Source organism: Helianthus annuus, chromosome 17, assembly GCF_002127325.2.
Source record: "Helianthus annuus cultivar XRQ/B chromosome 17, HanXRQr2.0-SUNRISE, whole genome shotgun sequence".
NCBI classification, from domain to species: Eukaryota; Viridiplantae; Streptophyta; class Magnoliopsida; order Asterales; family Asteraceae; genus Helianthus; species Helianthus annuus.
In genome coordinates this window covers 190,551,328-190,567,984 of record NC_035449.2, presented here as the reverse complement: position 1 = coordinate 190,567,984, position 16,657 = coordinate 190,551,328, and the positions used below count along the sequence as shown (strand labels likewise).

Sequence of the window (16,657 nt, the reverse complement as noted above, 5' to 3'; positions counted from 1 at the left end):
TCAATGCACTGAATGTCGATGCCAACAACTTCGAACTTCGGCCGCATTTGATACAAATGCTCCAAAACTCCGCAACCTTCCACGGGCTTGCAGACGAAGATCCCCATTTACATATTACTAACTTCTTGGAAATATGTGATACTTTTCGGATCAACGGAGCATCAAACGACGCCATCCGCCTTCGAATGTTTCCCTTTTCACTAAAAGACCGAGCTAAGGCTTGGCTTAACACCCTCCCAGTTGGTTCGGTAAACACCTGGGATGAACTAACCCAAAAGTTTCTGTATAAGTATTTCCCTCCTTCTAAAACGGCTAAATTAATGACTGAAATTAATACATACTCGCAAGAGGATGGGGAATCCTTATATGAAACTTGGGAAAGGTTCAAGGAGCTACTAAGGAAGTGTCCTCATCATGGTCTTGCGGTATGGCAACAAGTATCCACTTTCTATAATGGGTTGTTGCCACACACAAGACAAACACTCGACTCTAGCTCCGGGGGACTTTTAGGTAATCGATGCCGAATGAAATTTATAATCAAATTGAGGAAATTACTTAAAACAATTTTTAGTGGCACACTCCCCGAGGCACTAAATCTACGCGCCCATAAGGTTGAGGAAAGCACCTCTTTACAAGCCCAAATCGAGGCCCTTTCTTCAAAAATCAAAAAGTTAGAAATGGTAAAAACGGCCTCGGTTATGGCTTGTGAAGGGTGTGGTGGGCCACATGAAAATTGGAGTTGTATGAAAGAAATGGATAATCAAACGGAAATGGTAAACTACATTGATAATAGACCTAGGCCGTCAGGTCCTCCGACAGGTACCTACAACCAAGGATGGCGTAACCACCCTAACCTTGGTTGGAGAGAACCTGACAATAGTAGTAACCAACAAAATCAAAACCAAAGAACAAACTTTCAACAACCACGAAATGAGTCACAAAATTTCTCTCAACAACAACAAGGTGGACGAGAGAGGCTTGAAGACGCCGTCTCACACCTCATCTCTGACACCAATAAGTAAAACTCGGATCGATTTCAACAAATAGAATCGAATTTTAGAAACCAACAAGCTAGTATTCAAAACATTGAAAAACAATTAAATCAACTAGCTCAAAATTTTTCCGAGAGGCCACAAGGCACGTTACCTAGCAATACCGAAACAAACCTAAAGGCGCAAGTACATCTCATCACGTTGAGCAACCGCACCGTAGGTCCCGAGGAGGCTCCGCTTCCCACAATTGAAAGGAGCCCACTCAGCCAAACCACAACTTCGTCAACACCCCAAAAAGAGACGACTCCTACACCTAGCCAAGAGCCCCCCAAGAATCCCACGGTACCTTATCCCGGTCGGTTACTTCGCCAAAAGACTAATGAGCAATTCACAAAGTTCGTAAATTTACTAAAACAATTGCATGTCAATATTCCATTTGTGGAAGTCCTAACCCAAATGCCTAAATATTCAAAATTCATGAGGGACTTTCTCACTCACAAAAGGAAAATGAATCATTGCAATTAGTTAATTTAAGCGAAGAATGTTCCGCCTTACTACTCAACAAACTCCCACAAAAGAAGATTGACCCCGGAAGCTTCACCATACTAGCCGATCTTGGGGCTAGCATCAACCTCATGCCCGTATCAATGTTCGATGACTCGGCCTAGGGAAAACAAGCCCTACAAAAATGAGCATACAAATCGCCGATAGGTCCATTAAATATCCACAAGGTGTAGCCGAAAATCTATTGGTAAAAGTCGGAGACTTTGTCTTCCCGGCCGACTTTGTCATACTAGATATGGAGGAAGATACCGAAGTGCCACTCATCTTAGGAAGACCATTCCTGGCCACGGCTCACGCGGTGGTGGACTTGAATGGTGGGACACTAACATTGAAGGTTGGGGACAAGGAAATGAAGTTTGGGGTTGGGAAAAGAGTAGAAGATGACGACCCGGTCAACTACATGAAAGTCATAGACTCAAGTTTGGATGATGCTCTCCGACGGTGCAACATGGGATGCAACCCATCGCACTTGGGTAACATATGACTTGTAACACCCCGTGTTTTCGAATGTCAAAGTCAAAGTCAAAGTCCAAGTCAACTTTGACTTTTTTTGACTGTAGATAGTCTATTTTCAATTTTATTTGTATTATGTGGAGTAAGTGTTGTAATCAGAAAGAATCGAAGTAATCGAATGTTTAATCGACGCGAACCGATTTACGACTGTGAATAGTAGGAAGTAACAATGCGATAAATTAACTAATCTATAATCAAACCGATCTAGCTATCATCGAATCTCGAATTACGCGAACTCTGGTTGTTGTATTACGTGTGTGTGTGCTTTATGTGTTACCTGTGCGTGTTTATTTATTGTTTGTGTGTTAATTAATCGAATCAATCGAAACTCGAAACTCAAATCGAATCAACCGAAACTCGAACTACGACGAATGATAACGTTAGGATAAGGTGAATTATAGATGGTTGTATGTTAGATATAGTAGTTGGGACTGAAAGTAATTTGAATAGGAAACTCTATCGTACTCGTAGCACCTTCGATCGAAATCGGAATATCAAAAACAGTCGCAAAACACTCAAAAGGGGGTCACCTATCGAACAGGAGACACTGATCGAACAGGCCAACCGATCGAACCAGCTGTTCGATCGAGCAGGCCAGCCGATCAGGATGTCTGTCCGATCGGTTAACACTTTCCTCTTTTGGAGCCTATAAATAGGGCTGTCATTGTCATCTTTACCACTTTTGGAAAGCTCTGACCGACCAGCTCCTGTTCTTCACCTTTTCTCAGATTTCTCTCAACTCCGGTAAGTATTCACTCTAAATCTTGTATGTTTTTGATCAATGCATGATTCTACACCTTTCTATCTTTCGATTTTTGGTTTCTAACCGTGAAATCACCAAGATCTAGGCATTCTTGGGTGATGTCATCATGGTGTTCTTCAAGAACACCATGTCCTGGCTTCAATCCACCATGAATAGCTTGGATCTAACCAATTTCCACATAAACAAGCTAAGATCTACCGAAGATCTAAACACTTCCGCAATGTGAAGGATTGAAAGAAAGGATTCCAACTTTCTTTCAACTCTTTTACACTCAATGCCTTAAAACCGGTAGAAACGGAGCTTGAACCAACTCACTAATCATCTAACGGTGATGTAGTTCAAGATTCGGATTCTATCTACGAGGTTCACCGACTCCGGGTTAAACATTAAGCTACCGATCCGAACAGTTCACCGGCCGGATTTGGGTGATTCCTGTCCGAACCAATGAAGCAAGTAGGGGCCACGCCCATGGTTCAACTCGTTGTCAAAGTACCTCAAAATTATGTCAAAACAGCTAAGTGTTAGACGAAAGGCTGACCAGGTCAGAATGCTGGCTGAACGGCTAGGCTGTTCGAACGAACAGCCCAGCCGATCGGATATGCCAGCCGATCGACCGGGCCAGCCGATCGGCTAGCACAGGGTCCCACATTTCACAATTTCATGAAGTATGGTATCGAACGAAGTAATGCCCAATCGAACATGTTATTCGATTGGTAACATTACTCTTCGGATCATGAGATACTATGCTTCAACACTTAATCGATTTTCAACTCGTTCGACGCAATGGGGCGCCACCCGATCGAACATGCTATCAGAACGACAGGCTATTCGATCGGATATGCTGCTCAATCGAGTGACATCCTGCTGAGGACTACTACTGATGCTCCTAACCGATCGGATAAGCCGACCGATCGAACAGACCGTTCAATCGATCGACCTGAAAGGTAAGAACATTTCAGTGTTCTCAAATGCTACAAAAAAAACTTCAAAAGTTCAACCATCATACACAGACACATCCTACTCAAAGAAAGAAACAATCTACTCGAATAGCCCAACCGATCGAGCCTATCGGCCGACCGAGCAGGCTGTCCGAACGGATTGTCCAGCCGAACGAACAACCCACTCGATCGAACCCGCCGTTCGATCGACCAGGCCGTTCGACCCACTTACTCTTGTTTTCATTCTACGCGTATTCATCGTTATGCTATCGAACTGTTCAGGCTAACCCTACTCTCAAGCGCTCCCTTCAATCCAACAACTAACCGCTGTGAGTATACTCGATCCCTGTTTGCTTTTAGCACTTTTGGGTGTTACATACGTTACTTATCAAAATCACAATCGAACACACTACTCAAACTATTTGAACGCTAACCGATTATGCATGTATTACGTGACTAAATGAATGCTTGTTGATTGTGTTTACACGTGGAATGCTGTCTACCTGCCTTAACGACGTAGTACTATAGTTTGGACTCAGCACCCGTTCACACGGGGGTTGTTAAGGACAAATACTTGCATGGATTACGGTGGTAATCATGTATTGCGAACTGTCTCGGACAGTCAACCCGCAGTCATTGGTATCGATAGATCCATGTCGATAATTAACATGCTTCGTTTTCCTCTGTGTACGTGCTGGTTATGCGTAACCTATTTCGAACTCTATATGCTATTAACAGACTTGTATGCTCACCTTTACATTATATGTATTGACTTTATTTTAACGTATGTGATAGGTATTTAAGATGTTTGCTTGCTAGGAAAGCGAGGCTAGAATAAAGCTCTAGAGGCCCCCAACAAATAGTTGTCTGTCAGGAAAAAGCAACTAGAGCATAGTTGTCTGTAGATCTTGTTAGGCTGGGTCTTTAGGAGCATTTAAACAATATTTAGTTTCGTTATGTTTAAATCTGAGTTGTCGGAACAGAATTTCTTGTTTGGATATTATCTGTAATAATGTATTTGTTTATTCGGGATACGGTATGGGACGTATCTTTAACTGGATTATATAAATAGTTGTTATGGAAACTTCTGAACAATCTGTTTCGCCCAGTGCCACGCCCCGATGATTCCGCCATCGGTTGGGGTGTGACATGACTGGCTTTGGGTCTAGCCGAGGACCTTTATAAACGTGCCGCACCACGGAGGCATTCCGCGAAACTATCCTTAGTTTTAGTTTAGATTAACTTTTATACTTTCTAGTTTAGTTTTAATTTTCAAGAATAAAACACACTCGGGATGGTGAAGGATACTAAGGGAAACTTGAACCAACACTCCATGCACAAAAACATAGCCTCCTGACAATTTTTCTTCATTACAGCAAGTTCAGCACGAGCCGTGCTCAGCCAACATGCCCCGTGCTCAATGATCTGTAGAAAAACGCCCAGTTCAGGTAACTGGACACGAGGCGTGTTCGTTGAACACACCCCCGTGCCCAGCCTTCTGTTACTTTCTGCTACTGGCAATCTGAACACGGGGTCGTGCCCGGTCACCACGGCCCATGTCTAGATGCCCAGTAACATAATTTTGTCTTTAACACACCTTTTTATACATTCAATCAACCTAAAAACTTATTTTTGGGACACATTGAGGACAATGTGTAATTTAAGTGTGGAGGGATGCTAAAACCTTGAATTTTGCAAGTCCTAATTACAAGTCTTACACAAAACTCTATTGGAACCGCTAAACACCCCAAATTTTTTCAAAAACTTTTCATTTTTTTTACTTGTCTTGGTTTAAGTTGGGAATAACAAGTTCTAAAAAGGTTATATTTTACGAATTTACAACCGATAGCGTCATGATAAAAAGAATCAACATAAGAAAATTATAAAACGGCATGACAAAACTACTTAAAATTTGATTATATATACTTGATCACATTAAAAACCCATTCCCACAAAAAGTGAGTTTTGAGCCTTTAATTGAGCATATAAATACACATCTTTAAACTAAATGCTCATTTTTCGTTTCTTGTGTAAATAGCTGCTTGGTTTCTTACGACTCTATAACTTGCCATGACAATACATTCCCGGTCCTTACCAACTTAAACCCAAGTAAGTAAATGATGGAGGCATTAGGACTAACCTTTTTTTCTTTTCAACACCATTTTTTTTCTTTTTTTTACCACCTACCCAAAAATCCCCCTGGTTAACCCCTTTGAGCCTAAACCTTTTCATTTCTAAACCCTCAAAATAAACACCCTTTACCCGCCAAAAAACCCTTTTTCATTTTAAACCCTTTATTTTAGTAAAAAGCTCGGTCTTCATGCCACATTCCTTATAAAAAAATGAATGAAGTTTAGCAATAAACAAACAAGTTCATCAAAAGAAACTTTGTTTGAAAATGCTTCGTTTGAATAAAAAGTCACAAAAACAAAAAGTTTTACTAAAACCGATGCTTTTTACGCCTTTCGCCCTTTTTCTACTAACCACTAACCCAAAACCACCTACCTTTAACCCAAGCCTAACCCTTCCCCAAGACCTCTTGATATTTACAAAGATTTATAGTTAAAAAGGAGGAGGATTGATTGCTTGGCAAGCATATGGTAGAAGTAAGTTCCATGCCGGTCTCGAGTGTTTCACAAAAATACATCTTTAGCCGAGTGTTGAGTGATCTCCTGTGAGGTATGTGAACTTGTATATAAATGGAATTTTAAAGAGGCATGTTATGCCCAAATAAGAAATTTCTCTTATGTAATGTTCTAAATAAATCACAACGACTAGGATTGTAAATAACTTAAAAATAAAACCTAATAAAGATCTTGGAATCCCGACACTCAAGACAAGCCCAAAACTTCTCTTCTACCCATTCCATTTGGGTGTGTAAGCCACATTATAAAGAGTTTTGCTTGAGGACAAACAAAGATTCAAGTGTGGGGGTATTTGATGTGTGTAAAATGAAACATATAAATTACTTCAAATGAGGCATAAAACTAACCCTTTTTAGTACTAATGTTGGAAAAAGTGAGCTTTTGTCTTCCTTTTGTATTTTCAGGGTTAAATGAGCTTAAATGAACAAAAGAAGCAAAAATGCAGCCAAATCTAATATAAATACAAGAAAAGGAATAAACGTGGCATGCCCGACTGTCACATCCCAGGAAAACCAGGAAACCATGCAACCTAACTAGCTTCCTCAGTAACTACGTGCTAAATTTCGGGATGAAATTTCTTTCAACTTGGGGATGATGTGACAACTCGTATTTCAAACATTTCTTTGTACTTTGATGGAACCGGTGTGAACGTTATGTGATTATGTGAGACGTTTATGTTAATGGAATGTTATGGTTATTATGTTATGTGTTTATGTGTAATATATGTACATGTAATGTGATCGCACAACACGAACCTAACCGCACCACACTAGTCCATCGCACAATCCCTTGTTGGGCCGCACAACTCATACTCGAACTAAAAGGGCAGCCCGTGATGGGTCCGGCCGATTCCATTGTTGCGCATAACACTATGGGGAGAAGGTATAATCCTCATAATTCACAAACACTTAACACACATAAAACCCTAAGCTCTCTCCCTCATCTCTTGGAAACCCGACAGCAGCCCCACTCGAAGTCCTTCCCATCGATCCAACCAATTCATTCCGGTATCACGGTTAGTGTTCCACTATTATTTGTGTATTAGACGACGTTGTGATTACCATGATTGAACATGATAGTTAGGGTTGTTCATATGCGTGATGGTTGATTCTTGAAGTTGTTAAGTAATGTATATTTGATTGGTTTTTCTGAATGATTGAACCGAACCTATGTGATGATTATGGGATTTTTATTGGTCTAGAATGAGGGTTTATATGATGGTGTTCATATGAATTGGACTTGCATGATTTTGATTTAGAACCGAGGAGATGTAATCGGCTGTGATGGGTTTAGATGTTCAATTGATTCATATGTTTTGGCATGAACTATTGAATGATGAATTTTGGATCTTGATGTTAAGCATACTATTTGATTCGATGAGATGATGATGAGTTGTTATATGATTAGTTAGGGTTCATACAAATTAATTGGTAAATCTATTGGTTTGATCGAATTGTGGCAAGGTTGGAAATTGTTAGAATGGATCGGGTAAATGGAAAGTGTAACTTATTTCCAAATTTTATGGAAATCAAATACTGATTGCACAAGTTCCCTTTAGTCGCACAAGAGCTAGTCGCACAAGCTCTGGTCGCACAAGGGAATCGCACAAGCTAAGTACAACCAATAAACACAGTGTACAACCTAGAACTGCATGCTCGCACAAGACAAGTGGATCACACAAGGTGGTGTCGATCGCACAAGTCTTGGGCCACACACATCTATTGAACCTTATTATTTTGTTGGGCCTTAAAGCCTAAAACTCAATCGCACAAGATATATGGACCGCACAAGTTGATTTCTGTTTATATCGTTTGGGCGGTGTACATGTTTGATTGCTTATGTTATTTGGGCTGGGTTGTTTCAATCGCACAACCCGTTGTGAGTCGCACAATTTGTGTTGGATGCACAACAGGTTGGGCCTAATACTGTTGGGCTTCCACTAGTGAAGCGCACAAGGCTGTTGGACCATTAAACTTGTGCGAGCCCAATCATTTGAATCGCACAAGTTCGGATATGATATATATACTTGACTGTTAACGTGTTGAATATGTTTGCCATGATCATTACGTGTTGTAACCTGTTAGTTTATGTGTAAAACTTATGTGCACTACTTGAACCTAGACCTGACTTGTATGGTAACCATGTTAGGATGTGGTTGACCACATATAGCTCAAGTGACCTTTTCGTGTACCTACCGAGCTAACCTAAGGTGAGTTCACACTTTCTACAAGGCATGGGATTCCCGGTGGTTGGGTATGGGTAAAGTATTTAATCGGAAACTGCGTGACCTCCTGGTTTGGAACACGCACTACATCCTCTTTATTGAAAGGTGATAACATCTACTAAGTTGTTAATCGGAACCTGCGTGATCTCCTGGTTTGCGGACACGTACCACATCCTCTTTATTGAAGGGTGATAACATTTATACTAGACCAAAAACTCTATCATGAAGTCCCTCCTTTTTATATCGACTTAATCGCTGGGCCAATAGTGAGCGGGTCATTAGTTAGATAGCGTTATTTAGTTTTAACAAGCCTCACACCGTGCCGCAGAGGACGGGCATGAACTAATGGATCTGGGCACTGGTCAATGATGATAGACATTGACGTTAGGGCACCAACTTACTTCAGTCAGTGGTCGATATGGTAATGGGTCTAGTGGTTCACATGGGGTAGCCCCCACTGGTTATGGTTTGGGAAACAAGGAATTGGTTAACTCATGGTTTACGAATGAACATATGTTTTTTTTGGAACAACTTTAAAATGAACACCCACTGTGAACTCCCTTAACTTTGTTGTTGACTCGTTGTTACATGCCTTGCAGGTCGTTAGATGCTTAGCTGGAGCTTGCATGGGACCAGGAGTCGTTGTGGGACATGGACTGTTGAGTTCCATGTATAACAACCCTCGGTAAAAACCGACATTCTCATAATAATTCCGACACCCTAATACATCTTTAAATATATCAACTTGTCTTTATATGCACCCCGTATGTGAAAACCGAGCCCGAAAATAGATTATACTATATAAAATAAATAAAAAACAAAATTTGTTAAACTGAGGCGGGCCGCGTAGGGCCTCACCTCAAGTTCATGCGGGCCGCGCGAATAGGAAAACCTGATATCGCCAAAACCATAAGCCTAAGCGGGCCGCGTACCTGTTTGGTCTAGTTGATGCGGGCCGCGAGTGACCCAAATTGTGGCATAACCCGGTGCGGCCACGTGTCCAACTCGTGTCGAGCCTATAGGGTGACCCAGCCAAGCTACGCCATTGACCTAAGTCAATGCGGGCCGCGTAAGGCCTGGCCAAACTTCACGCGGGCCGCGAGAAACCTCGGATCAGACACTATAAATAGAAGGCAACGGCCTTCAGTCCGTTTCGTTCAATTTTCTTTCTGTCTCTCTACACTTTTAAATAGTGGGCATTATACCCGAGTCCAATACCCCCTAAAATAGCGAGGTTCTGCTACGATGTAAGTATTATTACCCCTGGAGACGTATTAGATACGCTGCCCGATTGATCTAGGGTTCCGTAACGGCTGTCGTGGTTCTGCCCGACGTAGTCGTTGGAATGCCGTCTCGGGGAAGGGTATTACTAATGTTAAAATGGGTTATTATACTAACACACGTGCATTTGTGTAAATTATAGATATTCACCAGGAAATCATAAAGGAAAACCCTAAAATAGCAATGTGAGTAATCATCTTTTTATGTAAACCTTTTTGTGAGTAATCTCCTTTTTGTAAACAGTTTTTACAAAACCTTAACTATTTTACAATGCAATTTAGCAGTGATTGAGTCTTTGTAATTCTACAATTACTGCCGGTATGTTGGGGTTTTGTATACAAAATGTGAGTAACGTTACCATTGGACGAAGAGTTAGCCAATGGGTAATATGACCCTCAGTCAGACGTGACACTACTGAATGAGTAATTGGGTAGATGGAAACATTGTAATCGCCCTCAATACTGTTTAAAGTTAAATTAATAATTCTTGATTAAACTGAGATTCATTCACCAGTATTTTCCACTGACAAAACCTTTTTAAAACGCGTTTCAGGTAACAAAATGTGAAAGCCAAACTAGAAGCCAGCTGGACAGCACTGAAGGCTTGGAAAAGTGGCTATAAAAGTTACCTAAATAAAAGAAAGCGTTTATTTCAATAAAGTGGGATTTATCCCTGTAATTCAGTGTGTAATAAAAACTTGGGTTTCACCCATGTGTTTGATATTATAAAATAAGGTGGTTTACTCTGATTTAAACATTTCCTAACTACGGTCCTGATGAAATTTCCGCTGCCAAATAAATTAATAACGTGATACCACCGCAACTGGCTCACGGCCGCCCGTTCCCGGGAGAGAGGGATCGGGGGTTGTGACACCATGTTTAACATCTGAACTTTTATACTTATGCTATGGTTTTAAACTTTATGCTTCCGCTGATGTCTTGAACTTGATTAACTTGTTTTGATCACCAATTATATTGTGTGGTTGGACTTTTATTTATTTAATTAACTTGTTCAATATGATTGGTGGCTGGATCCTGGTCAGTCACTGTAGGATTGGTTCGTGACCCAAACGAGTCGTTCAGAGGAGTTTTAATCTATTTCAAAGGCGGAAACAGAGAAATAGACTTCCAAACAGCTTGCAAATCACTTTAAACTACTTTCTGATTGATATAACAGCAAATACAATCACAGGACAAACCGGCAGCACCTCGGTATCCAAATCATAAAATTGTTCCAACTGATTTCGCTTGAGGATCTATTTATAGACTTGAGATTCCGCTTGAAAGTGATATATGCTAGTTCAAGCGAAATAACTTGTGTTGATTTCGCTTGAAATTGCACATGACAAGTTCAAGTGGAATCAACTCATTCAAGCGAAATCAAACCTATTTCACACTTAAATCTTCTATTTTCTCGAACAACGTGCCCTGATCTAACAATCTAGTACAAGACTCGATACAAGACGAAGTCGACAGACGCATGCACCAACAGACTCCCCCTCGAATGTTGACGAGTCTTAAAGTGTCGAGTCTTCGCATCTTCAGTCTTTATCAGCCTTCGGGCTTCTTTTTGAAATATCGGACACTGAAAAGCATCTTCAAATCTTCTCTCTTCTCTTCCTCATTACCAACAGACTCTCACAATCAGAACCTGACTCTTTGTCATTCAGACTCCCTCTCTAAATTAGCTGGGATCGCAGTCTGGCTTCCACAGGTTCAAGATTATGCCCTGGCTCTCATCCTGCTCTGGATCGAAACCTGGCTTTCAATCTTTTATCCTAAGATCACCTAGCTCTTATCCTGCACAAATCTCGACCCAAAAATAAATTTTCTGATGATCATTTGTGGATAAGATATTCAAGCAATGATTTTTACTATGGTACTCTTTGATGAACTATTTGCATAAATTATTATTTTCCTTTTTAAAACACACTCTCCCAAACCATTTGTTCATCATGTTTAGCACTTGGAATTTTGAAAATCAGCTTTGCAACCTCAGTTGTCGAAAATCTTTTTGTATTTTTCAAAATATATGCCAAAACACACTGAAAATCTTTTTGGATTTTTGAATTTAAAAATGCAATAAAGAAATATTTACAGACAATATTTTTGTGAGTTTATGTAAAAGGATCATATCAGTTACTGAGACAAATCATCAACACCGTTAAGCTTTAGACATTTTATGTTCTAAAAGATTCACTTAGATTACCAGTTAAATCTTTACACAAAGTTCAACTGTTTCGAGATATGATGTTAATGTTTTAAGCACTTAAACTTATTCGCGTGTCCCACCACTTGAATATACTCCCGTATCCAGATCCCAATATTCAGTCTTACAGGTGAGTATACCACAGATGATATCTGTAAGGGGTTAGATACGATACCGTGAGAGCTCATGTCAGAACTTCCATTCAACAGAGAGATGACGGCTCGACTTTAGGTGTGTCCCCTTTAGAGGATATTTTCTTCAACAGCATATGATTTAGCATTTTGCAATGTTTTATCATTTTTATGCTGAGGGCAGTGCTATATTTCAAGCAACTTGCAAAGTATTATACGGGGACTAGGCCATTGCTTCCGCAAAATCAGAAGTCCCGGGATAATACCCCAGATATCACTGAGTATAAAGACCTAGTATCTTAGAAAGAGTGACCTTTTAAACAAGATTTCGGGGGTTACCCATATATCCAAGAAATGTTCCCCACGATATAAGTAAGTTTGAACTTTTAGGTTTATATCTCGTCACAACTTACTAAATGAGTAAAAACCTACTGACACATCATCAGTGAAATCATTTATCACATTTTAAACAATCCACATCTTTAGCGTGTTGTGATAGTCCACTTGTAACACCCCAAAAATTGTAAATAATAAGTAAAGAATTTAACTTGGTTAATAAATAAATGACTAAATGGTAATTAGTTAAAGTAAGAAAGCTTAAGTTAAATACTCTCTCAAAGTGGGAGGGTTTATTGTGTAACTATTAAACAAGAAGGGTTTAATTAAAAATCAAAAGAGAAACACCACACCGGGTGTTGATCGATCGAACCAGGAGAAAGGGAAAGGGGGGGGGGGTGACAAACCTTAACTACAAGAAATCAAGCAATTGAATCAAAATTTGTAGGAAATTCCAATGCACGAGCTCTCAAATTCGAGCATCTAACCCTAGTTAGTAAAGAGGTGAGTTTAAATTCTGAAATTTATGATTTGTAGGAGGATGGGTTCGACCCAACCTCGATTCCTTGTGTCAAATATGAGAAATTCGAGTTTAAATTGCTCTCTAGAACAAGAAACCATGTTGACTTCAGTTTGGTATGAAGATTTTAGTGAAACCCATTTGAAGTGATGATATGATTAGAGATGATGATGCATGTGTTTATTCTTGATGTAGTATGATGGGTAAGGTTAATATATGCATAATGAAGTTATATTAATCTGAATATTTGAGGAATTTATGTGTTTGAGATGTATTGCCATGATTTTAGAATGACTTGGTAGAGATGCGTTTGCTATGCTTGTATATTGTGCTAGTTAAGATTGTACGCACATAAGGTGTTCGATGAAATGCTTGAGCCGAATTGGTTATGTATGAACATGAGAAATTGTAGTTTTAATGATCTAATGATGGCATGAAATATGAATACGAATAATGAACGTTATAGTAATGATGTAAATGCGTGAAAGCAATGTATAATGTGAAAGCTAAACGTGATTGTGATGCACCTTATAGGGTCGAAGAAAAGAGGAGAATCAAGCCAAGCAAAGGCAATAGGAGCGCACAACTCCGGTAAGTTCTTATGAACTTCGTTTACTCTACTAGTGGATTTATGAATAATATTAATGATAATATGAATTCGTACTATTTTCCGTTGTGGATTAAAAATTGATTTAGATGTAAGGAATTATATCGAAGAAGGTTTTAGAAGTTATGTTGTAGCGAATGCGAAATAGCAAATCCATTGCGGATTTGGTTACGCTAACGAAGGTTATGATAAGCTATGCGAGTCGACCGGTTCTAGTTGAACAAGTCGAGTAAGAATAAGCTACCACCCATTTTAAATGGGTGGTCATGAATGCTATGATGAATGCTTGAAGTTTAATCCGTTATACGGATGGAAAGAAAGAATTATGTTGAAAGCAATTAACCCGATGTTACCGGGTTGTAAGTGATAAGCTTGAACCTCATTATGAGGGTATGTACCATTACCCATTTAATTGGGTAAATCGAATACGTAAGAATAATGAAAGCATATAAATGAATGAAGTTAATATGTTGTTACATCGAGTTAAATGAGTATTACGACTAACTTTTGAAGTCTTGTTATTGAATGTAGGTAAATCCTCAATCTTAGGCGACTCGGCGAAATGGAGCGAGCACATGTTCAAAATATGTCTTACCAAGTGCTTCCGCTAGCTTATGTAAATGTTTTGGGTCAAAATACTTTTTGTACAAATTGTTGGTAAAAACGTCTTAAAGTACTTGATGTTTTAGCTTTAGTAGTATCTTGTAGAATAATATTGTTTTGATTGTGGTTAAAACAGGGGCATACTCGTTTTACGGACGGGTCATGCCCAAATTTTATTAAAATCATGTGTTATTGTTACAAACATTTTTACCCTTTTAAGTTGTGAAAGATTCGTACATATTAAAAGTTTATGTTTCTAGCGTCTTTGGATGTCATTTCTTCTAGACGCAAATACGGACGTTATAAGTTGGTATCAGAGCCAAAGTTTGAGGGATTCGGGCAAGATTCATAGTGCTTGAACTCAAACCGATGGCTCGTGCAAAAGTGTGCTCGCTCCGAGATCGCCAATGAGGTAAAACTTGAAGTTTTTGTTAAACACGAGTATGTATAGTGTGTTTATGATAAATATTTAAGTTAAGTATGCGAAATAGTAAAAATGGGAGTTAAACATTGGGTTTTATCTGATCTGGCGTTGCACACAGGTGTGTCGTTAAGTGACACAGCTGTGTGGACCATTGATGCTTGTTGCTGAGATCAGGGTGTATAGCAAGGCTGACACAGCTGTGTGACATTGTACTCAGAAAATCAACACAGCTGTGTCTGGGCAAAATTTTTCAGCATTTTAACAAAGGAAGGGCGGTCGCCGACGGGCTTCCATGCCGTCGCCGACGCCCCCCCCCATTGCTCCGACGCACTAACTTGCTGTCTACGGACAAAATGGGCGACGACCACTTTTTAGAACCCGTCGCCGACGAAAGTTAAAGCCGTCACCGACGGCTGTTAGAATTGCGACCTGCTGAAATTTGTTGTTTTGCTTGTTTTTCATGATTAGGATATTTGTATGATCTAAAAGACATTTAGATAATGATATAAGATCCTTATAAACATAAGGATAAGATACTTATGATCACAATCCGTGATCACAACGAAAAAGAGTTCATAAAGAATTAAAGGTAATGATGTGAATAACATAAGTGAATAATGAGCCTTAGATGATCAAGATTTTGAATTGCACGATTACAAGTGTAGTAAACAAAGGTCGAAGTATGTGTTATATGGAAAGCTTATGATTTGTATTAAACGGAAACATGATGTTGTGTTAAGCTGGTCCGCCAGATTTTTATGTTTTTCATGTTTTAGCCAAAAGTACTTTCCGAAAGCCACTTCAACGTTTATTTAGGGTCCATGTAAGACCTAACATGATATATGTAACCACAATTAGTGGTTACGATGGAAAGAAATTTGTAAAGGTCAAAAGTAAAGTGTCGAATGACACGAATGAATGCTGAAAGTTTAAAAAGTGAGTAAAGTCTAAAATATGAGAATGTGAATGAAGTAAATACGGATTAATGAACTATGATGTACTGAAGCTTGTAAATTATGATTTAAGTTCCCATACTTCTCAGAAATGCCCGTTTTGTGTTCCTGTCAAGTTATAAGAAGATATAACAAGATCATGTAGATCGTCGACGATAAAGTAAAATTTATAAAAAGTAGAATGTAATGAATGAATGACATGAAATGAATGATGAATGCAGAAAAGTGGAGTTGGAATTCGTATGAAAATTCGGATGAATGTATGCTTTGATAGAATTATGCATTTGAGGCTTGTACCTTGTACATGAATGGAGTGATGCTTATGTGTATTTAATGATTTTCTTTAGTATGATTAAGAGGCGAATATGTGCTAAATGTGAATCATACGAGCTAACTAGTAAAGGATATGTTGAAATTATGTTATATAGTTGTTTCGAATGAAATTTGCTAATTGTAGAATCATGGATTAGCATGTGAAAATACGTGTATGTGAATGTATATGTGTATTGTTTAGAGGATCACGTAAATTGTACATGTCATACAATACGAGTATGAGAGACGCAGGGTATTATTATTATGACCTACCATATTTAGATGAATACATGTCCGAAGGTTTGAAGTATGTAAACGAGACAGTTGACTTTCTGAAGGTCAACAGTAAAGGGATATCATGAGATAGCCATTAGACACAATTGTTTAAGTAAAGAGTTAATGTGTTACGTACTAGATGAATTACGTGTTATGATGGATGATAATTTAGTTGTATGGATTTGAAATGAGATAACTATTAATGAACGTCTCAATTATATGAAAATTCTACTAACGAAAGTCGATTAATGTATGAATAGAAAGAAAGTGAACAGTCGTATGTATGCTCACATAAACTAATGATATTACGAAAGTACTGATATGTAAGGATGGAAACCTGTCAATTGTCGAACCGAAGGGTAAAAGG

The 16,657-nt window shown here is 39.1% G+C and overlaps 1 non-coding gene across 1 annotated transcript; it reads right to left on the bottom strand.

Annotated features, from left to right (window-relative positions):
• Window positions 1-314: 314 nt before the first annotated feature.
• On the bottom strand, window positions 315-421 carry LOC118489376. The gene has a single exon (XR_004887395.1). It is a non-coding gene; the product is annotated as a small nucleolar RNA R71 (small nucleolar RNA).
• Window positions 422-16,657: the final 16,236 nt, after the last annotated feature.